Here is a 24,716-nt window from a genome sequence, read left to right as displayed (position 1 = left end):
CTTTTATACATTCATAAAAAGACACCCACACAAATATGGCATCTCTTGGCACAAACGCTAAGAAACGCAGCAAAATGTGTGCGCTCAAGTTTGCATGTAAATGCAAATAAACACACGCCCACACACACACCCCCTGGTAGCCATCTCCATAGCCACGATCACACACCCAGAACGCAAACACACCAACACACAGGAGAGGAGAATCAAGCAGGGAAGCACCGAAGAGCAGAGCCTTAGGAGGAAAAAAAAACAAAACAAAGAGACACACATGTTCATTTAGCAGCGCAGGCAGATCAATACATATACATGGAAGCAAGGCCACAGTGCTATTGATTATAATGGGGACTATTCTCTTCCACTGGCAGTGCCCATGCATGTGTAGAGCTTATTAACATCTCGTTAGTCAGCATATTTCATGAGACACAAATACCTCCAACAATTGCAGCTAATTAAAGTGCTGCTCACATCATTCAGGACACAACAAAACATTAGAACACACAAGAAACAATGCTCCGATCAAACACGCTGTGTACATTTGGTGTCTGGCATGAGTGTATGTGTCAGCGTTTGATCAAGCCGTCATAAAAGAACCCAATTCTGTCACACACATTCACAGAAACACACACAGACGGAGAGACAACAGGGATGAGAGACAGACAGAATTCATTAAGGGGGGAGAGATTCCTCTCTCTGTCTCTACGTCGCTCTCTCAATCTCTCCTCTTGAAACTCGTTTAGTGCGGCGATGAGGATTCAATCTGCCGCTTGATGCGGTACGTGGGATGTAATTACAGAAGGAAAGAACGAGGCAGAGCTTCCACTGATTAGAGAGAGAGAGAACTTATGATTATGTATGTACTGTATGTGTCTGTGTGGGAGAGACACAGGTGACTCTTCGACAACATCAGCACTGTGTAGTTTCTGTCTAATGTGAAATGAACAATAACATATTTCAGATCAGCTCGTACGTACTGGTTTATGTTTTTTAGAATCTGTCTCCTCCGTTTACAGCAGGTCAGCGAAAGACTCTTTGTGTTCCCGATCCTGACAAATTAAATTATACAAATGTGCTCCTTCAGTTCTAGTTCATGGAAATGAAGCTGGAAAATTGTGAAACATAAATATACACAACCATAGTTCTTTTGCTGTCTTACTGTGATTTAGTATTTTGTACATTTTTGTTGAGAACCAATAACACAGTAATCCCCTTTGCACATCGGCCAACTTGGAGATTATGTCCGGTGCCACAACAAACGGAAAATGAGATGAGATATGGAGGGATGAGATTTTGAGCATATGGTTATGATTCAAGCTTCAGATAAAGTGCAGAAAGAAACTCTGGAAATAAAGAATATCTTTATTATTTACAAATGTAAACATACAAAATCGAATAATCTAATATTATAGAAAACAAGATGAATCCATATCTTCATTTAGTCCATATGCCTCAATTGCATTCAACATGCCTTTCCCTGCATAAGACTTTATTCACAAAATGGCCTAATCTGGGAGATTTGTTTGATACTAAAATATGAGGATGGAGGCAAATCCATGATATGCAGTAACGTAATGATGGGCCATTATATACTTATATACTTCCTGTTGTGAACAGCTGTCTTAAAACTGAAGGTGTGGTATTGTGTACAAATTGTAAATCTAAATTCTTGGTTTATAATTCTGGCCTATACAAATAAAACTGAATTGAGTTGCGTTCTGCATTCTCAACGTTAAAGGCACATAAAATGTCTTCCCCTTGTATATGTTGTGTGTCCAAACATCACAGTAGTTACTGCACCTTATTAAACTCTGACTATACCGTAACCGTGATGTCATCCCTCAAGGTCTCATCATGTTAATCCTCCTTTTTCTGGATTGGAACATTACTAATCCTACTCTGTTGAGTGTAAGACCACAATTATCCTTTGCCTACACTTTGAACCTTAATTAAATCAGTAATGACTGAGGCCTAAAACATGTAGCCAGCATGAGCCGTGTGCAGCCATACACACACTGTCTGTGAGATATAGTACATTACATGTGTTTCACATTTTGTAAACGTGCATGTCAACTCCATGGTGAGGAAACATGTCAGGCACCCTGCTGTGCAAGATGTTACATGTTACTTTAAGCATGTTTTAAGCCTGACACAATACCCTACCTCACACACAATGAAAGACCTGAAGGTTGGATGACCAGGACATGTAGCTCAGTACTTCACTTGTCTGAGACAAAAGTGGGCAGAGAAAATGACAGAAACAAATCAAATCACGTGAAGACGTGACATTTCAGCCAAGCAGACAGTCAGAAGAAACATCCAAAGACAGAGGTAAAAATTTCATCCCTTCACTCGCACCCCCTCTTCTTGTTCATCTTGTTACTTTTTCATAATTAGCTCATTTAAATGCGAATGACTTGCCTAGGTGATACTTTAATAAAGATACACAGAGAAAGAAGATGAGCAAATAAACAGGAGAGAGAAAGACAGTGCATGTGAGGGTGTATGAGCAAAACGCATATGGCAGTGCATGTGTGAGTACTTGTGTGGGAGAGCCATATGCTGCAAAATGGCAGCCCAGAGGGGGTGAGAGACTGATGAAGATAGAGTGTGAGAACTGGAAACAAGAGGGAAAGACAGAATGGTGAATGCACGAAAGAAAGAGAGGACGACGTGAGAGAGAGAAAAAGTGTGTGTGATAGTTTTGAGACTAGATCGAGTGTAGCAGAGCTGTCAGCTGTGTGTCACATGGGGCAGATGAAACCTGACATACTCTGGCTATCGCCCACTCCTCCCTCCATCAGTCTTGCTCTCTGGCGGGGAGTGTCCCTCTCAGCCCTTTTCTGGAGAGTGTTATTGACTGCGCCGGTTCGATGCTGGCTATTTCCATTTTCTCCTGCGGGGAAAGAGGAGACAAAGCAACCGAAAATGTATTTCACTTTCACTGCGTCCGAGGTTGAAACCAGAAACTCATCAGTCACTGTGACACTCTCTATCTTTTCACTTTCCCTCGCTCTTCCACTCTGCGTGTGTAAGACAGTTTTTTTTTATATATATATATACTCAAAACAGCTTCCACACACACACACACACACACACACACACACACACACACACACACACACACACACACACACACTGCTCTCTGTAGTTCATTCCCAAGAGGGGCCCCGGTTGGTAGAGGGCATAAACAAAGCCAGGTACAGCAGTCCATCTTTACCTCACACACTGACACACACGGTCTACATGCACGTCACACACACTGATAAAGAGATGTGTCAGCTCACACATGCACTCAAACACATTTACATATATGCAGACATATAGTGACAGACAATCACACAGCGGTTTACATAGGGAGAATACGCACCCACAGACACACACACACACACACACACAGACACACACATACACACACACCTCTGAGCTCAGCTGTGTGGAATGAGGCCACTTTGAAGTGCTTAAAAACGTCCTCCCTCCATCCGCACCACTATCCGCTCCCTGCGGGATGTCTGCTATGGCAACAAACACCACGCACACACACACGTGCACACGGGCGCACACGCACACACACACACACACACACACACACACACACACACACTTTTGGTCCTCACACACACATATGCATCCATGAATCTAAACACGCATCAACACAAAGAACAGCATCGCACTGCGTGACCACAGCATTGAAATCACCTCAATCTGACCCAATAGTATCTGACAACAAAATACACACACACACACACACACACACACACACACACACACACTAACAAAAATGCAACTTCAGCCTCTGTGATAGCAAACATATGGAGTAATGTACTGTAATGATCTGGGGCTTGTTGGTACAAACTACAGTGTGGCAGAGAGACAAAGGAGAGAGAGACAGAGGAGGAGGCTGAAGGAAAAAATAAGGAAATAAAAGAGAATTTTTTTTTAGGATGTTGAGGATGGAGGTTTTCTGTCAGGAGACATTTTTATTGACCTCTAGTTGTATCTTGGTGCACACATACTGTAGTTTTGGTTGAATTTGTTTGGAGGTATCTGTCTCTGAGATTTCTGCCTACATCTTTCATGCTCCTGTTACTCCAGAAAACCCCAACAACATGCTGTCAGCACTGTTTACAGAAACCCATTTCTTCAGTAAAAAAGTGGCTCCAAAGGCAACTGTTGACAATGTGGGAGTATTTTGACATTTTTAAAATATAACTATACGCGGTGAGCCATACAAACAAAATTCCACTCATCCACAAATATCTCAGAATCTAGATAGATAAAACCAACACATGGTCTGCTTTTCGTACATTGGTTGAGCTTTGCACACAACGGCTGATTATGGAGTCAAATATATGATTTAAATACTCTCAATGTTGAGTTACAGTAGCAATTATTTTAAGCTTTTCCACACATGATTCAAAACAGGGATGAACCATTATTAAGATTAGAAGCTCAACTGTCACATCTTAAAGTCTTTTATGGATTAGGATCTCTATTTATCTCCATTTAGGCCACCTATCTTAATAAAAAATACTTCCTGTACTTAAACTTGACACTGATGACAGATTCAGTTTTAAAAACTAAGTGGCGCTTAATACCCTTTTTTTTTTAATAGCAGTAAATTACGCTCAGCAGGCTGACAGCTGAGTCTAATTCTCTTATCATTTTAGTCTATAGTTGTCATATATTACCCTTTGTTTTTTTCGCACAGTGTGTTTCCAGCAGTTTTTATCCAACAAATGTGTTCCAGCAGATGGAAACACTGACTATTGCTGAACTCCAACATGTGAGTACAGTACGTCACTAACCACCTGACCACTCAGCTTTCAGGATCTCACTTGGTCTTAAATTACACAACACTGCCTTGATCTCTGCCATTTGCACTGTGATCAACCCTTATGCCCTTGTAAACACATTCCTTCCTAACAAGCAAGCGGAGGTCGATACTACATCCTCTAATTCTAGCCCGCAGGCACACGCCACGCCCGGCCCCAAATCTAATTTTGCCCCAGGCTTTTTGGGGGGCCGCGTCTGTCAGAGCAGGCAGTTAGTCGCTTCTATTTCACAGGTAATCTCTCCTGTATTGACTTAATGGGTTCTGGCTCTGTAATAGAGGTCATTTAGAGTGATGGTTTAGTGCTGTGGAAGATTATGGGTGAAAGTGGGGCTTACCAATCCTAATGTTACATTTTAGCTGCAATTTGGGGATATTTACACTTTTCCCTTCAATCCCTAACCCCTGTGGTCACCCCCTCCCAAAAACCCCTGGAGTAGCACTCAAACAGCCCCTAGAGACCACAGATTTACAGGATCATCTTCCCGTTTGTGTGTATGTGCGAGCGCAGAGTGGTTTGTGCATGGCTGAGGGGTATACATTGATTTGGTTTTGTTAGGCAGAGAGGATTTGCACCACGGCGAAGCTTTAGCTCTTTTAAAGTCTCTCTCTTGATTCCTCTCACACTCTCTTCCTCTTTTCAATAGGGACAGGGAAGTAATTAACAGCTATTTAAATTCCCTTGATGGATTTTGTGGACAGAGGAGAGAGGGGAAGGGGGCAGTGTGGTGAAAGACATGCTCTATCCTGTGATGCTTAATGCTGCCATTTGCAGACAGTAATTTTGTCCTAGAGAATCTTTTTTAAAGATTGGTTCGAAAAAAAAAAATCTATTTCCTGATGTAGCATTATTCAGTAATGAAGTGGAATAATACAAGAAGCTGCTAATGCATTATGAAAACCTTTTTGCATTTATGTCCGCTGCCATCGATTGCATCAAAATTTCAACTCCCCCGCCTGTCCTCAGAGTGGTTCAGCTGCCTTGTCTCAAACACATGCTTTTAATGCCAATCAATCCCCTTCCAGTATATTCCATAAGTCAAACGCTATTTCCTATTGTTTACTCTCTAACCTGCAACCCAATAAAGGCTGAACTGCTGACTCTCCTCCTGTTACAAAGTAAAATCAATTCCCAACACGTTTTAATGACCCACACCACATGCATAAATCAACTTCCTGTTGACAAGTCTCCTGTCACCACTTGCCAACAGGAAGCCAGTGAAATCTTCATTCCTGTCCATCCACCACTTTTTTAACAAAAGTCAATCACAGGCGTATTTCACTTCTCCAATCAAACGGTTGTCCCCAGATGGAAACGGCAGCACTTCCTGTCAACATGTTTCAGCTTCCTCTCTGGTCCCCCTGTGATAACGGCTGTGTCATGTGCGTCAGGGCTGCCAGATCAGATGTCCCGTGTCCTGCGCGGATATCAAACCAGACAATGGACCTCCTGCTGCAGGCAGAGAGAACGTCGTCTACCCAGAAAGCATTCATTTCCCTTCACGGGCTAATCCTCCATCCCAGGAGAGACGAGCGGGAGGCTAATGAATACAGAGGAGGAAATGTGAGTCTGCAAGGCGCTGCGTGCCCCACGCCATCAAACGCACACCGTCTTTATACACACATGTACATTGTTTGGATAGATGCATGGATGCATCAACACATCCCATTTGAACACTCACACACACTCGCACACACTCGCACACACACACACACACACACACACACACACACACACACAGCATTCTGTTGTGCTCAACTGTTGGTCAGCAGTATAAATATTCAATGCAATGTAAGGTGAAACGCTTGAATGTGCTGAGCCACACACACACACACACACACACACACACACACACACACACACACACACACACACACACACACAGTTTATTTGCTGTGTCCAAGATAGGATAAGTCCTATTATGAAAGAGGGTGATTATAGAACTAACACGGCCTACTTTCCAGACAGGGATGTGTGTGTGTGTGTATAAGTTGCATAACATCAACGGCAGCTAACCCCATGCTGTTATACAGGCAGGAGCTCAAACAAGTTTTCTGTGTTTGTTTATTACAAGTTTTAAGTTACATAAATTCCATAACATAACATGATCCTCATAACATCACGATTATGAACTTTAGTTTCCTGCTTTAGTTTTTCCAAGACTGAGAGTGGAGCATGAAGAACATTTATTGAAATGACTGAACACTGACTAAAAACCAATCCAAATCCAAAAATCACTGACTGCATTCTTACATAAACTAAAGAAATGCCACAACTACATCTGTACATTTACATGATAAGAAAATAACATCAAATGTAATTAATAATATCAAGTGACTTAATCTGTGATGTGATCATTCTGTTATTATTGATGACTTTACCATCATGAAAATTGAATTTATAAACATTATCACAGTATATTATGTGTTTAAATCAGATTTGTATAATAAGATCCATTGTTACTTCTCCATATCTAATTTATTGATTCACTCGTCTCATCTCTATTCTGTGTAGCTACAGTGGCTCATTTCCAAAAGTGATTTTCTCTCTCTCTGAGATTTAACACTTAACTTTAACACAGCACACTGTATTTATCTATTTTTATCCTTTATCTGGAAAATAAGCTTGTCTCAAACTGGTCTGGTGATATCATGGTATTAACTGTAATGTGAGGTGGCAGAAAAAGGGAAGAGTCTTGATTCTGTTAAAGTGGGAGCTGACATCTCTATAGCTACCTGTCCAGCCACAAGCCTGTAATCTGCCTCCATCAGGTGTCTGATAGCTCTGCATATAAATACTCACCATTACCGAGAGCCTGGAAAGGGGCCGATCGAACACAGGCCTCCTTACCATGAGCACACGCACACACACACACACACACACTATGGACACGAAAATATCACCTCCTCAACTGGTAATCACAAGCAAATGTTCTCAAAATAGAAGTGATAACTTCTACTCAAAGCCGATATATAGATCCAGTGAAGTGTAAAAGTCCTCGGTAATGCTTTTAGGCCCCAAGAGCTGTGTGCGTGTCTGTGAGAGAGGGAGTCATCTCATGCTGAGAGACAGATGCCCCTCCCCTGGATCGATGGCCCTCGCTCTAGGTTTTAATTAGCTAATCAGTGGAACATGGGCTTTTAAGCGTGGTGGGAGAACGCGGCTAAAACCTGCCGTCAATACCTATTAAAATGGCCGCCTCAGCTGTGGCTGTGCAGGCGAGGCCGTTGGCTCACAGCCATCGCCTTTTATGGCATTCGAACCAGCTTAACGCTGTCATGAAACTTAATGAATAGCTGGAAGGGCAACGTGAGTTAAACAGCAGTGAACCGACACAAAACTACAGAGAGGTATCTGCTCATGGGTGTGTCTTCAACTTGCATTAGCCTCCATTATTATATTCTGTTATTCATCAGAACACGCAGAGGACAGTTTCACAACCTATCCCCTACATCTTACGCCACAATTAATCCAGCAATATTTTGTTTCTTCAGCAGACTGACAGTTATGTTGACATTCAGGAAGTACTGATTTATCAGCTTACAATAACACTGTTACGCAGTAAAAGGAGAGTAGTCCTGTGACTGACCGCTGTGTGCACTTGTCACGTGCTGTGTAGTGTAAACTGCTTTGCCTCTGTATGTGTTTGGTGTGCGTGCTGGCATGAGTGTGTTAATGAGTTGTTTGCTTTGTGCCCAAATCCCTACATGTGTGTGTGTGAGCACATGTGAATACCCACGTCAGAAACCTTAATTAATGAGTGTTCCGTGCATATCAGAAAGACCACTATGCGTGACTTTGTGCCGTGTATTTGTATACGCATGACTGCGTGTGTGTACTGGCAACATTTATGTTTACCTTGAGCTCAAGCGTGGAGGTGGTGTCTGAGTTTGGGTGACAGCTTACTGTTGGTTTTCCACCTGTGGTCACCAGTCAACTTCCAGGACAGCGCAAGGACCTCCGGATGAAAACACACTAACTGGAGGGTGAGACACAGAGAAGTTATTAGTAGATCCTGGTTAGCAGGATTTTTTTTTGCATACCGCAGCTGATGCAACTAAAAGATAAAAAAAGAAAGGAGAGGAAACTGCAACAAGATCCAGACTCAGAACAACCAGGCTTTGTTACCTGTGTGACACTTTGTTTCCTCTCGGTTTCCACACTAACCACTGACTATCTCTGGGACAACTCCCACGTAGCCAGCAGTGGCCTGTAATTAGGAGTTAAGTTTGATTTAACTCCACTGTGATGATATGGCACAGAGTAAGAAAAACACAACTGATGCAACCCAGAGCAACTGTTTAGTCTGTCACTGTTCAGACACCATCTGCATTCCCAGCTACGACTCAAATGAACTATGCCTCCAGAAACTCACAGTATGTGCTCTTGCATGCGTGGATGCAAACACACAAGCACGTCTGGTGCTTCTACTAGAGAAGATGACTCTATAAGTAGCATGAGATAACCTTTTAACAGCCTAGAGAATATCATTGTGAATGGCCACTGAAAAAAAATATCTACACTGCACTGATGCAATGATGTACACTCATTTTGGCCCCAGCAGTGTTCTGGTTTCTGCATGTAGTCCATGTACGATTGACCGATCATTTCTGAGGGGGTTTTGGTTGCAACAGACTGTGTGGAGATTCACATTGTCGGACAAAGATTTCGCTTTTTACTTGTTTTTTTAAAGTTATCTGCATGCTAACTGGACTGCAAAAACAGTCTTGGCCTGGATATTTGTTATCTATTTTACAGATATCTGCTGACCGGAAACCAGAAACATTGTTTGTTACTCTCAGAGGCTAAATCGTTATAAGACCAATGGGCTCTGGGACTGACTCCTTATATTAAGTGCACTGATGAGTTTAAAGCCATTCTTCTTTATTGATTTTATTTTAACCTTTTTATAGCCACCACAAAAGAAGAGATGTAGATAAAGACGAGGCAGCAAAGGTAAAGAATGTTTTCAAAGCTTTGAGAAGACAGAGAGGTGTGGATCAAGCATGTGCTTTGTTTTATCACACAAGTTTTTACATTTGACGGTGAAGATATTCTCACACGCACTTGTTCATGCAAACAAATGAACTGTTAACAGGATATTGCTATGTGATTACACCATCAGTTTAAGGCCATCAGTCCATCAGCTGCTGAAGAGTTTACCGTGTGTGTCATCATTGCTGTCCAATGTACAAAGTACAGATGCAACTGTTATGGGAATCCCAGTTTTATTACAAGCTTTCAAACAAACAAGGCACTGTCACTGTGAGACCTGACTGGAAATCCAAACCTTTGGACCATGTGTGCTGTCAGATGGACTGACTGGCTGCAGTCTGGCTCTACTGAAATAATTAGGGACAATCATCTAATATCTACCAACGTATAATGCAGCATTATGTATATTTGAAGGTTGGTTGGTGAGCAGAAACATTTAAAAACGCATTTTGAAGGTCTTGTCTTCGCAGGCTAACTACAATGTTCTTGTTGGATTAAGTCCTTTCGCCCTAAGCAGCAACAGCTCAAGCAGGAGGTTTCGCTAAAAGGCTCAGGCTGCCTTTTGTGGCCTGAGAAGAAATGTTTCTCATTTAACAAATCCACTTTCTTCTCATGAAGACGGCTGACCTTCAAACATTATGATGTTAATCACTTTCAGATAAGATCAACTTCATAGAGTCCATGGAGACATTTTGGAAAATGTCCCTGCAGCTTTCTGTTATCAGTTAACAGCTTCAAAAGCGTACAGTAATGTTGTTTATTTAACCACAGAAAATTGAATGGAAATTTTCTGAAAACAAAGCGCTGTCACAACTATTTTAATTAAGATGGAAGGTAAAAGATATTTAATTCAGTCTTGTGCCAAGTACAATACACTCAGATATGAGCATGCACAAAAATCATCAGTATATATTGAATAAATTATTTGAACTCAGTTTGTATTTTATGTGTGAAAAAAAAAAAAAGTTCACAAGAACCCAAGTACATTTACACATGAAGAAAAATATTAAAAACATATAAAATAAAATGTAATTCAATACGGTTTCGATCACTATACTAGCACTATATTGTGCAGACATTCACATTGTTTGCTCTGCCACATCATCCACCTGCCACAGTGCATGAGATCACCAGCACATTACCGCTTTACAAATCCACAGCTGCTTTTATGAGGTGCGATTGCTTGGCCCAGGGTACTCTGGGGATTCTTTTTTTTTTCTAAAGGTATAATACACACCAGTACCGAGCAATAAAAGAAAGAACAACAAAAGTGTCCATTTTCACTAGAAAGAAGCGAAGGAGGAAGAATATGAGGGAAACGGTCAGAGAGGGAGGAAAAGAAGAGCAGGAAAGAGTGTGTGTGTGTGTGTGTGTGTGTGTGTGTGTGTGTGTGTGTGGAATCGTTCAGTGCTTTAATATGATGACACCAGGCTGGCAGAGGCCATTATCAGCCTCGTAGACTGCTCTGAACACAGACAGAGAGACAGAAAGAGAGAGCACCCCCACTTTAATAAAAGGGGCCCTTTGCCACTGTCTGATTAGAAATATCATTTCCTGATGCCCGTTTTTTTGCTCCATTAAATTGGTCAGAACTGAGCAGGGAGAGACTGTATATAATAAGCTACAGGGAAGGAGGACTGTAAAATAAGTGAGGTGATAGACAGGGAAGGGCTGCTCTGGCTAACAAGCACACGCGCACACACACACACATACGCACATGCACACACCGTTGTGCACTTACTAAACCTGGTGAGGTGCAGGCGCTTTAATCTAAATCGTCTGCCTCTGCTTTGATTTCCTTCCATGAATTTAATCTCCTGCCTCTTCAGCCTGTCCCTCAAAGACAACACAGGCATAAATAACCCCCCTCTCCCATCACACACACACACACACCAGGTGACCTACATAACAAACCTGATCACCATCATTAACTGCAGTATCTTGCTCAGTGTAAGTCACATTATTTGCGTGCTCACACAGTTACTGAGATGATTGTCATGTAAAGTGTATTCCAGTGTGACATCAAGCGGTGTTCTTTCATTGCTATCACTGTGAATGTTACTATCAATTAGTATCATAATAATTATTCATGAGGATAATTATCATGTCATTTTTCACGTGTGCATGTTAGCGTCACTGCCACAGCAAATAGATAACGATCGCTATTATTAAATGCTTCATCTGTGTGTGTGTGTGTGTGGGGGTGTCTTTGCATGATTACATTATCATCATGAGGAGAAATGGTCGTTTTGGAATGAAACAGACACTCCTTCCCAGCTGAGTGAGGGAGATGGCCTGATAAGTGGGGAGGTAATAAATAGCCTGATCCTGCCGAGAGCAGCATGCAGACAGCCAAGCACACACACACGCACAGTCACACACTCTCTCTCTTTCTGTCTCTCTCTCTCTCTGTTCGGCCCCTGTGGCCAAAAAGGCATCTGCTGCTCATGCTGATGTCATCTGGAGATAATAACCGGGCCCAGCGTGGCACCGGGCCACAGCCATCTTCTCAGACCCCCTCCATGCTGCGTGGGCTTACTATGATCTGGCAACCCGCATCTGGGGGGACTGAAAACCTGGCAACCCACAGCTGGGTTGGTGGAGGTGGTGGGGGGTGGGGGTGTTGGAGACATGCAAAGTGTAGCCGCTGGGCTGGAGGGCACCAACAGTGAACAGTTAACAAGTTACTCTGGGTGTGTTCAGGGTCTGGCAGCCCACAAGTGGAGTGGATATACAGTCTTCTCCCCTGCTACGAGCCAGACAGCCGCAGTAACTGGACAGACGAGTGAGCAGCACTGCCTGCAGCTGAGGGGGATACTTCACAGACATCAGTGACTGCACATCGGTGACAAAGTCAACATGTAAACACAATGTAGATTGTTGCTCTTGGGTGCAGAATGTGGGCCTTGTTGTGATGCACAAGTCAGGTAATATTGTGGCTGTTATGTGCCCTGCTAGATTTTCTATTTTCAGTGTGCAGTTTTTTTTTTTTCCAATTGGCATGAGGAACTAATTTCACACACTGCCAACGATGACACAATGTTACAATTAATGTAGAATATCAAAATATTCACATTTAATGCTGATTTTCTTCAAGGTGTGACAACTGTATATTTGGTCACTCATAATACTCTACTTGTGTATTTTCAATTTACACAAAAATGAAAGGAAAGATCAAAAGATTTTAAAAGTGGGGAGCACATTTAGCAAGTTTAGGGAGTAGGGGCTGACTGTCAGTAGGGATTTGGCTCCTGCCTCCTGCAGACCTTCTTCATTATATGGTTATAACGTCATAATACAGTAAGTTCATGTACCTACAAAATCTGATCCCTTAATCCAGTCCCCCCTAACTTTTTAACCCTTAAGTAGCATGGACCGTTACAAAGGCAGACATGCATGATGGCACCAACACACACACATGCACACCTCCAGACACACCTCCAGTATATGTGTTACGTTCATAATGTGCATAATGCACAGAACCCACAGACACACACACAACTGACATTATGTTACCACAAGGTTGGCCACTCTCGCCATAATTCACCTTGCCAGAGTCCTCTGTGGGTTAGTAAATCTATCTGTGTACATGATCACTGCGAGGTAAGAGCACAGGATCTGTTCACCACACTGATGCGCTGAAAGGGGCTGAAACAAGAGAACAGAACAGAAGAATTGAGTTACTTTGGTCAGGATGGCTCCCTTTCCTGCCGCCCACCTAAACTGTGGTCCATTATAGGAGCTCTTAAAGGAGCTAACAGGCGTCAATCTACCCATTTGGACAGCAGCGAGTGGGTGGACTATTAAGTGGCTGCCTGGATGGCCTCTCCTATTGTCTTCCTCTGTTTCTCTCCTGCTGACACACTCAACCTTTCCCCTGCTCTGGTGTTTTCCTCGCTGGTTTCTGGCTCGCTTCTTTTCACTGGTACTTCTTTTTTTGCGTCAATCTTAATTACCTGTCCATTTATTCCTTGTTCTATGTTTTAAACTTCACTCTTTAAGCTTACCTTTGTCTTGCACCCCCATCCCTCTCTGTCTTTATCACTCTTTACCTCCACCTGCCTCTCTCTGTCTCTTTCTATCTGTGCCTCCTTCTCCTCTCAGACCTGCTTGTCTGCTATCTGTGAGCATCAAACTCTCTGTGCTGCCCCTGTCTGTGGAGGAGTAGGAAGCCTTGAAGACGAAGAAATCAAATTGTCTGCTAGCATCTAATTCCCCCCGACATCCACTTCAGCCTGGCTGTCTTTACCCGCATCCTGGAGGGGCGAGAGGGGAGGAGGAGGAGGAGGAGGGGAAGGATGGAGGCTGCAGAGGGATGCTGGAGGTAGTAAACGAAGGAGTGGGGGTGAAAATGTGTGTATGTGTGAGTGTGTAGAACAGAAGTGTGTGTGTGTGGGGGGCAGTTGGCTGGAGGCGGATTCTGACTCCCTGTGCTTCTTGTCAGATCGACCGTGGATCAACCTGAGGCTCAGACCTCACCTCAGCATGAATTTACAACACATGTGCACGTGAACACACATGCATACGCCTGCACGCACACAAACACTCATGCATCCTACAGTATATACACCACCCTTGCACACACTGCTACATTTCTTCGTGACTAGGTCCTGACAGGCTTACAAACAGGCAGTCAAAGTAAAAACTACTGGATCCTTCTCTTACAACTGCAAAGGGAACCTTCAGATTACTGGATGTTTTTCGTGAATCATTGCAAGGAGGTTTTTAGTCAGTACAATTTAATTTGGACATTAATAGGTGGAGATTAAATAGTGTAGTGAGACAAAAGTCTAAAATAATGTCCATTCATCTTTGATTTTCAGGAATCTTTTTAGCTGAGTTCATAAAAAAACAACATATGACATGCAGATAATAAAATGTACATGCTAAAATTAGACCTCCATGCATGTAAAAACCAGATGACTGTGCAGACTGAGTGGAGACTGTTAAGTAAATATGTTCTATGTATGCAAATATTCTGCATACAGTACTATGTCAGATCTTTTTGATGGACAGCATATTGCTAAAAAAGAAAATAATTGATATATACTGTAAAATAATCAGCATTTTAACTCAACATCAAAATTAGAATAAAAGTGTACACCCTCAGGTTGTCTCTCACAAGCTTCTATTTGCTAATAATTTTTATGAATAATTTAACAACACTCATCAGTTAGATCCTACTATGTGCTACACGTGTCTTTGTCTGACGTATTCAATTTTCAAAGTTCAAAGTTAATTCTGTTACACACTCATGAAAATGTAACGGTTGATCCCTGCTTTGAGACAAAACCCGTGAAATGAGGTAATAACAGGAGACCTCCAGTCTCATCATTATCTGTGGTGTACTGTGGGTAAATGACATCATTATCAGAGGGTATTGATTGTCTTGTGGCTGGGTGACAGCAGGTCAGCTAATAGATGGTGGTTATTCCAGCCGAGGCTACGTTTATAGACTGTAGAGAGCTTAAGACCAACACATTAGCGCTTCAGTGGAGACGGGCAGTAAACTACAAGGTGTGATTATCGAACCTAGCGCTGACATGATGTCTCATATTTATGTCAAGACTTTCTGAAGAAATTAAAACATCTCTGCCTGCAATACAGCGCTCATTATAATTATAGCCACAGCTGGCATGTGCACACAAACAAAGACACACCTGTACTCGCACACACAGACATATCATACATACCCACACGCACACTAGGTATGAGCCCTCTGACATACTGCATACATTATCTGTCTGAATAAATGACAGTCCTGCATGTTTCCATGGAACTTGTTAGAAAGGTGTATCATGTGCCAAGGAAGAACCAATTCAATTTTGGAAACATGAGCGAATACACAAATTATTTTTCACTTCCTCTACTATTGACCTTGGCAGAGGTCTGCTCTCTCTGAGTGCCCTTCTAGTCTAAACATGCAATTTATTTTGATTTTATTTAATCAAAAGCAGCCTTGAAAACTGTTTAAGCACAGCACACAGCCATATTTTTGAGTGTGTCACATGACCAACCAACCATGTACTTTCACACTCCAGGAGTATTTGACTGTGACAGTATCACCTTTATGTATTTCTTCTCAACTGTCTCTCTATTCCAACATCCCACCTACCGCCACATACATTTTTTATGAAGCCTTCCTCATTCTTCTTTGTGCACCTCTATTTAAATAGCTCCACTATTTAAAAGACACTTGCGCTGAAATCCTCTTTCCTCCTCCCTCTCCCTTTTCCTGAATGCTTCTTTTCCCAACTGTGCTTTATCTGGCTGAGTAGGACGATGCTGCCAAGCGGTCGGGCCATCACCGCAGTGACTCTGACCCTGGCATTGTATCTCTCTGACTCTTTCTGACCTCTGGGCACAATGGCTCCACTCACAACCTTCCAGCCCGCCTCGAGCCTCACTGTCAGCCAGAGAATGGAGGGGGAGAAAAGAGAAGGCGATGGAAGGGGAAGGGCAGAGTGAGACGAGCAGAAAGAGCGCGTTAAAGTATATACGTGTGCATCTGTGCGTGGGTGTGTGTGAACATACATGATAAGTAAGTACGGCTTCTACTGTGACATGCACATCACATGAACCCTGAAGTTCCAGAAATGGAAAAGAATAATAAATAAAAATCAAATCAGATAAAGTAAAATCCCAGACAGCACGCTCTATGAAAATACATCTGCCAGAAAATTCTAGATATCTTTGTGCAGCACTTTAATCTTTTAACATTTCACTTGATTCATCGTGATATAGGTGCTACCTTTACAAAAGGATCGGATCATAACTGAAAATTGAAATCACGCTCTGTGGGTGTGAACAAGAATGTGTCCAGACAAGTTTGTAATAAATGATCTGTGGTGTTTTGGAACAGACGCCAAACATCCTGTGTCTGCCTGCTCTGTTTCTTTCCCATTATCGCTTTTATTTTATCGACCTTTCACTTTGAAAACCTTATTTGATTTATGAGATTTGTGTTTAGGGGGATTTAAACCTGCCATCTTTAATGTCTTTTAATTAATAGCAGTCTTTCATGTGTGCTTGAGTATTACACAGATACAATACATTTACTACGTTTCTGTTACTAAGAAAAGCTGATGGGCTTGTCTTGGCAGGTCCAAGGTGAAGATGCCAAAAATCCATTCAAAACCAACAGCACTGAAAGAATGGATTTCACACCATGGGTCTATTTTCCCATACTGATATTAAACACAAGCCCAGGGTCACACTTTGATGTCTGTCTAGTTGTGGTTGATGAACACACAAGACAGTATTATAGTAAAGACCACCCAAACTGAGGCAAAGTCAAATCAAATGACCAGGTCATGACGAGTGTATGACAGGACCATGACCAGACGGTATATAGCCAACATAGGTAGCCAGTATTCACCAAATCTCTTTGGGTGGGGCGTGGTCCAAGCAGTCTGTTTTCTTCTGTGCTTTGTCGGTTCACAATTTAATGATATCCCTGCAGATTTGGTCTTGAACGGTATTGAAATAAAAATCCAGAGTCCTCTTTGTCTGAGACAGAAAATTGCAGATTTTAGTTTGAATGTAATAATATGTAATATGCAGGGTTAGGCAGTAGTGACACTACAAGTAGCGGCCTTACTAGTTTCACTACATTTCTTAGTCATGTGGTGTTAGCGTCGCCGTTTTTTAAATAACTTTTCCGTATTCTTTTCAGTAACTCTTCTATTGAGAGGTGTGTTTGCATCCACCCAAGCTACATTCTCCAAAACATTTCCCAGCAGAACCTGTGGCTGCGGTCTGAAATAAAACTGCTCAGGATAAGTAAGTGACACGACTACCATACGCGAACGTGTATGTGTAGTCAACAGAAGCACTTAGTTTGACGCTGACATCCTGTACCGATCATTGTCTACAGTTAACACTAGCCAGGAACAGTTTTTAAAATAATGATAAAATATAATATAATATATAACACAATATAAAATGAAACAAAAGACAAACCTAAATAAACAAATACAGCAAACATTTAACACTAACCAACAAGGCAGACAACCAAAATGCAAGTTTCTCCAGAACATGTGTTAGCTGAAATGATTTGTTTGAATTGTATGTAGATTTTGGATACTAAGCTGACGCATATCAAACCCACATGTAATTATTCTCAATTGCAGTGGGCCCTAAAAACAAAACACAGACAATCAGCACAGGTATTTATGGAATTCAGCTTAAAATAAATAAAATTCACAGAAACAAAACTGAAGAGTAAAGATAGTAGCTAAGTCACGTTAATAATGATTAAATACACATTGTTACTGTTGTTCATTGTAAGTCATGGGATGTCTGTTTCTCTCTTTGTTCTTGCTTTGTGCTGGATTGTCATTGAGCCCTTATGGAAAACTTTTCTGCATTTGCCAAGTCAAACAAGTCCATCACTCTCTACAACAACTTGTTTGGCAGCTTGTTTTCTGCATGTGTTTTTTGTAGATCTATTTTTATTTTCATTCAGGCTTGCATCAAGTTTTCTACTCATTCTTTGGGTTTTTGTGTCTTTTTTCCTACATTTCTACTGTGTCTATTCTGAGTGCGATGTTTGTGGTTTCAGTATAATAAACGTGTTGAAGATGTATACATGTTATCCATCACAGACTAATACACTAATTGTACACTTGTGTAATATTACTGCAAAAATGACGAGGAGCAGAATTATAAACAATGACGCTTCTGTCAGTCCTGTTTTTTTTCACATCTTTGCATTACAATCATGTTTTGGTGTACATTATTGGTTGTAGTGATATTACATTTACCTACACACATTATGAAACAAGAACTTATGTGCATTTTCTTTCATGGTTCAAAAAGAAACTTGTGATGATAGAAGCTAGATTAGCTGTTGGCACAGCACTTGTGTGCTAAGAAACTGTTGACTGAGCACAGTTCCCATGAGGGCTTAATCCCTGCTGGTACAGAAAGAGGCAGGGCTGCCCTCAAGGTGAGCTCTGAATGTAAGTGAGTGTGGAAGACAGACAGATGATTGCCTGGACAGACTCACACGTGGGTTTGCAGCCACTCTGTGTGACGAGTTTCACACCATGCCGGGTCACCAGAGGGCCAGCGCTCTGCAAGGGGCGAGAGAGAGACAGAAAAGAGAGAGATTTCTGTTTCAGTCTTAAATATCACCCTAAGTTTAGAGTTTAGAGAGTTTAATATAATTTGTGTTGGTTGCAACTAAATTAGAACTTACGAAATTACCATAACTAACAGCTGCGGGCTTTTGTCCACTGTGAATTGTCATTCAAATTCCTTTCTAACCAGTTTTACCTGGTGCTGTTGTCTTGAATGAAGAAGCTATGATAGATTTACTGTACATTACATTCCCAGCATTCCATGACAAACAAACAGACATCAGGTATCATCTAGCTGGTAGAGAAAGAGACATAAGAGATATTTCTCTTGGGAGTTGGCGTACACAAAAATAGAGATAAGATTGTGAACACTGACACAACACATCACACTGATGTCAACATTGTGAGCATCTGGACACGCAAAAAAAATGGCAGACGGTAAATGCAGCACACCACATAGTAAATAGGGAACGTTTTGAACACAGCCGGGAAATGGCCTCTCAAGCGCAGTCTGTACACGCCGCACTGTCCTGAGGAAAGCTCTAATTAGGCTAAATAAGTGAAAACACCTGTGTAGGTCAACCCTGGCTATGAGAGGATATAAGCAAAGGTGTTTATTGCTTACCAGTAGCAACGGGGGGTGAAAACATTATATTCTCATTATTATATAATGTAATCCATGCTTACATTTAGTTTCACATTTTTAAATTAGTGCGCTCACACGTGCAAGTTTATGAAAGTTAGGATGTTCAGTTTGCTGAAAACGTGTAAGAGAGGTGCATTTTTGTCTGTTGAGCTGTATTCCCAACATTCAGTCAACCCTCATTTAAATATGAGTGGCGTGGACAAAATATGAGAAACACCTCTCAGTATAAGACAATTTTTATGATACTGCTCCAGCAAAACTTCACAAGAATCCTCACACCCACGCGTATTGTTATCGCCAGATAATCACAGGTCTTTTTTCCTCCAAATTTGAATGGTCTTCATAGCAGTGTACTGCAGAGCAGAGCCCTATTGTTTTAATTAATGTGACAGTTTTACTCTCACATCAAGGAGAGAGGAATTTGGCAGAGGAAGGCGTCTCTGACCGTAGTATGAAATCGCTTGCGCTTACAGCACACAAAAACACAGCTCCTGCCTCTAAATCACAGACAGACACACGCACACATATGGACAGAGACGTGCAGGCAGACGCACGAACACACGCACACACAAACACACTCACTATGATTTAGGGTAATTGCAAATAACAAGCCTTCTGCTCTGACATCCAACCTCTATCAATTAAACATCAAATATTCTCCCCAACAGTTTTGCTGCCAAACACATTCTTCATTCCTTTAATCCCAAAAGCTGAAACTCAGCCCAGTTAAAATGCCAGAGAGTGAGAGCGAGAGAGAGGAAAGAGAGAGACAGGGGAATCAAAGCATGTTAATCGAGCCCTACAGTGCAGTATACAGTGTGTGTGTGTGTGTGTTTTTTTGAGAGAGACAGTACAAGAAAGAAAAGGGGAGCCAGAGTAGATGTGCATGTAATCATTTTTATTCTTGAACCCCCACCTCTCTCTTTCTTCCCCCTTTCTCCAGCCAAGGTCTCTCTAGCCTCTCTCCCTCTCTCTGTCTCTCTCTCTCTCTCTCTCTCTCTCTCTCTCTCTCTCTCTCATGTCACTGTCTATAATGCACTCTGACAACACACAAATCACTGGAGTGGTTTCCCAGCAACAGGAGGGAGGGTTTGGGGTTTTGGACCCTGATGGAGCCAAAAACGTCTTCCAGGAGAGGAAATTGATTCAGTGGAAGTCTTAAAAAAAAAAAGCCTTCAGATCCAGTCAATAATCACCACCAGATAAAAAAAAAAAAGAGGGAGAAGGGGTGTAGGGGGGCGGGGAGAGGAGCATTGATTATGCTTGTTTTCTCCTACTCAGTACACGCAGGCAGTAAAATCAAGAGCTGGGAAACAGCCAATGAAACAGCATGACAGTCTGATGAAAGACAGTGGTGCTTTAGGCTTGTGGTCAGAAATCAAAGTGCCCCCCTCTCATCTCTCCCTGCTCTTCCCTCTCTCAGTAGGAACCATGTTTTCCTCTCACAACCACTCCCTCCACCACATTTGTTTCTCTCTGCCTCCCCCCTGCGGTCACTGATGGTCATGGCAACTCTTTTAGCTAGAAAATAATCATCAGTCAGTAAATGTGTCTTATGAGAAAGATTCTCTGGCTTTTTAAGATCCAAGGACTCGTTATCTCTACATTTACAATAAGGTGCACTTACAAGGTTTAGACATTTTTACTAAGACTGGCTGTTGCGGACTTGTGATATTAATAGTTTCATAGATACTTTCCAGAAAAAGAAGAAAATTGTGTTCCTGTCCATGTGATCATACCTCAGTTCATTTCTCTAACCTCTTTACTGCTCATTGTTTGCAGAGACTTGAGATCTCTCATGTCACACAATGGCCTAGAATATCATTTTTACATATGAATCGATTGAATCAATTCATTTTTGAGTAGCGAAATCAACAATTATTCGAGTATTCCAGTTTTTGCAGGTCAACTCTTGTTGTAAAGTACCCTTCTGCCATCTAGTGACTTGTTTGTTCCCAATAGTCACTCACTGTTATTGAAATTATAGATTATGGTGGTTACATACAGTGGTTATCACAGCCGATAGCATATAGCTTATCTTTTTTTTAACGAAGTTGTCAAACATTCAAAACCAATGAACTGTTGATCTAAATTAAGATTCAGTAGTCTGACAAAGGTAGTGCTACATGTAGTAGTATCGTGACAGCAGACTGGTTGCACAGCTTTTCATTTTTACACATTGTTCATAGCAGGAAACTCACAGGTGTAGTTGATAATGATAGCTGCATTCCACTTAAGAGAGATCCTGAGATTGTGTCTGCTTAGTTACTGAGTTACTGAGTCTCTCAAATGACATCTGTGCTCCTCTCACTGTCACTGTGCTTTGCGTCGTAGAGATGCACAGAGAGCTGCAAATAAAGAAAGAGAGGAGAAATGAGGAAACATGTTTTTAGAGAAATGAGCTGTCCTTCCCTCTGAAGCATCACATGAAGCGAGGTCTGTTTCTGATAACTGTAGCAGCTAGTCACCGCTGGATCAGCTATCAGTCGACTGTAACACACTGTACAGACTTTTGATGGAATCTATGTCTGCACACACGTACACTCTGCTGATACTGTTAAAGACACAGTGATCAGTGTTTAACAAGCACCTGCACATGAGTAACAACCTGTACTGTGTCCTGCACTGACAATATGCATTTATATTCATTATTTACTGCACCTTACATACATTTACATGATTATTTACTAACACTTAACTTTATTTACTGATAATGTTATCATGAATTCAGTATTATATAACCCAATATAGGATTGTGTTGTCTTTTGAACATTGGAAATCATTTATTCTGCTGAATGTTTCAGGAAAGACTGGTTCGTCATGAATCATGTGACTTATATCAACCCCTTAAGTTAATGGGGAAAAATAACAGATCATGGAAAGACAAAATCTTTCTAATAAATGTTTGTGGTTCTTTCGTTAAGACAGTTAACCGAATGTTCACCTAGACAGTGGACCTGAAAACAAATAAAATATGGAACTCTGGCTGGTAAAAGCGGCTCTTGTAGCCCCACTCATGGCTCCTCAGAGACCCCTCCAAGCAGATATAAGAGCTCAGGGTTCCAGTGAGGAGCAAGAACAAATCAAATAAGAGACATGGGATGTACCCCTGGTTCACTGTCACTGTTACACTTAATGGAACTGAGCCATCCTTAATGTCATTAGGGCCACCTGTGTTTCTGATGAGTCAGAATGTCCCTTATGATGTAAACATATGATGTAAACCCCAGAAACCTTTGGGCTGCCAGGTTGTGAAGACAATGTTTAATAATTCATGCCCTCTAACTAATATGAAAAACATGTTTAAAGCAAAATAAATGTTTTATAGCAGTTTAAAGGACAATTCACAAAGCGCTAGCTATGCCCAACGACGGTGTAAAAAGTAAATTGCTACAAGGAACAGAAATGTCACATATTTGAAAATAAAGGAATATAAAGTGACCTCATTGTACTTATATCTTCCCATAATACATTAATGCTATTATAGTAAATATTAAATACACTAAAGTACAATAAAATGAATACAGCATAATTCAAATAAAATCAGTTAATTTGACATTTACCATTGATATTATAAGAAAGTGTGCCTCAATTTCCAGCTGTAGCTCAGCTGAGCCTGTTACAGTATATGGTGCTCACATTGTATAGACTACGGCCTGAGGGCAAAATGTCAATCACCTGCAGAGCTGTAGGCTAAACTGAAGGAGTGGAGGTGAAAAAAACATTCCCAGTCCACAAATTCACCTGAATGAATTTGTCCTCTTGAATGAACTAGTTTATTACACCGCTAAAGCCCAATTAAGCTAGCAGAACACCTACCTGTAATCCCCTGCTCTTTCTCTGTCAATGAAGCTCGAGGCAGCTCTAGCCAGGTGAGGACCCCCCGCCGGGGTGTCACAGTGTTTATGAGAAGTTAATAATATTGTCACTGAACGAACCAGCAGGTCTAGACACATTGTATACTAGACTTCTGTATGTTTTTTTCCCACTCCAAATGTCGTTTCTATCTTCTTGCTCCCTCTTCTGGTGACGCAGTTGATAATATGTGACCCGTGACCTTTAATTACGCACCGCTGACCCTCCTCATTAAAGCCTTAAATGATTCCACCTGAGACACCTTCATAAAATAATTATCAATACAACAATAGAAGAGAAAAGAAACATCTTACAATAATATAAAAATAAGATATAGACCTATAGAGGGGTTTAGTTTCTTAGTTCCACTCAATAGACATTTTTTCACAGCAGCCATTTCGACATGAAATATTAGGCTCAACGCAGGTGTTTCCAATGATACAGTACTAATTAAGGCTCAGTTCAGTTTAGTGCAGCAGAGACTTTCCTGTTAACCAACATGCACCACAGCAGCACCCTGACCCTGTTTGGCCTGAATGGAACGGGAACCTTCATTAGCATCATTGGTAACACCTGTGTTTACTATAATATGCCAAAATGGCTGCTGTGAAAAATGTCTATGGGATCATGGTTATGTTTTTTGATCCCCATAGACATTCAAGAATTGAGCATAAAAAAACTAATATTGCTGTTTGGTATAATTTCAGATACACTAAATATATAAAAAATGTCCTCAGGCATTTAATAATTTCTGACTGTAGAAAAAACAACACTAAAAAAAAAGAGTCCCCCAAACTACTGTATCTCTTTAACCTGTTATTATGTGATTTCCTTTTGATGTCATAACTAATTAAATATTTTATAACTAATATAATATTTTTCTATTAAATATAAAATAGAAAGACTCTATTAAGATATAATAATATAAGCATAAAATTAACATAATTCATACTGTATAAAGTCTCATATTTCTACAGGCCTATTTAATATGCCTCTTTAAACTTTTCCTGTCTTGACCCTTGAGTAAGCTCTGACTCTGCCTCTCTTTAAAGAACGAGTTAGAGCTGTGCAGCCTACGATTCTGAAGTATCTACAGTGTCTTCTCCTCCTGATGTAGGCAGTGAATACAGTGTATCTGAAGAACCTTTTGTGGGTTTTGTCTCTTCTGATTATGGTTCTCTTGAAGGCTGCAGTCCTCGTCTTTTTCTCGTGGGAAGAGGCAATGGTGGATGGCTCATTCTGCTCCACCTCATGGGCAACATGCAGCAGGTTGTTGTCCGGTTGTTGAGTGGAAGGACCAGGAGGGTC

General features: G+C 41.3%; 1 long non-coding RNA gene across 1 annotated transcript; it reads right to left on the bottom strand.

The window, feature by feature from the left end:
* Window positions 1-1,454: 1,454 nt before the first annotated feature.
* On the bottom strand, window positions 1,455-23,723 carry LOC113746640 (uncharacterized). Its single transcript, XR_003463006.1, has 5 exons — window positions 23,373-23,723; window positions 21,755-21,901; window positions 18,835-18,901; window positions 8,688-8,808; window positions 1,455-2,890 (listed from the first exon to the last, which is right to left on the bottom strand). It is a non-coding gene; the product is annotated as an uncharacterized LOC113746640 (long non-coding RNA).
* Window positions 23,724-24,716: the final 993 nt, after the last annotated feature.

The sequence above is a fragment of the Larimichthys crocea genome, chromosome X (genome assembly GCF_000972845.2).
Source record: "Larimichthys crocea isolate SSNF chromosome X, L_crocea_2.0, whole genome shotgun sequence".
Taxonomy (NCBI): domain Eukaryota; kingdom Metazoa; phylum Chordata; class Actinopteri; family Sciaenidae; genus Larimichthys; species Larimichthys crocea.
Note: the sequence above shows the minus strand (reverse complement) of the source record. Positions and strands in the feature narration are given on the sequence as shown.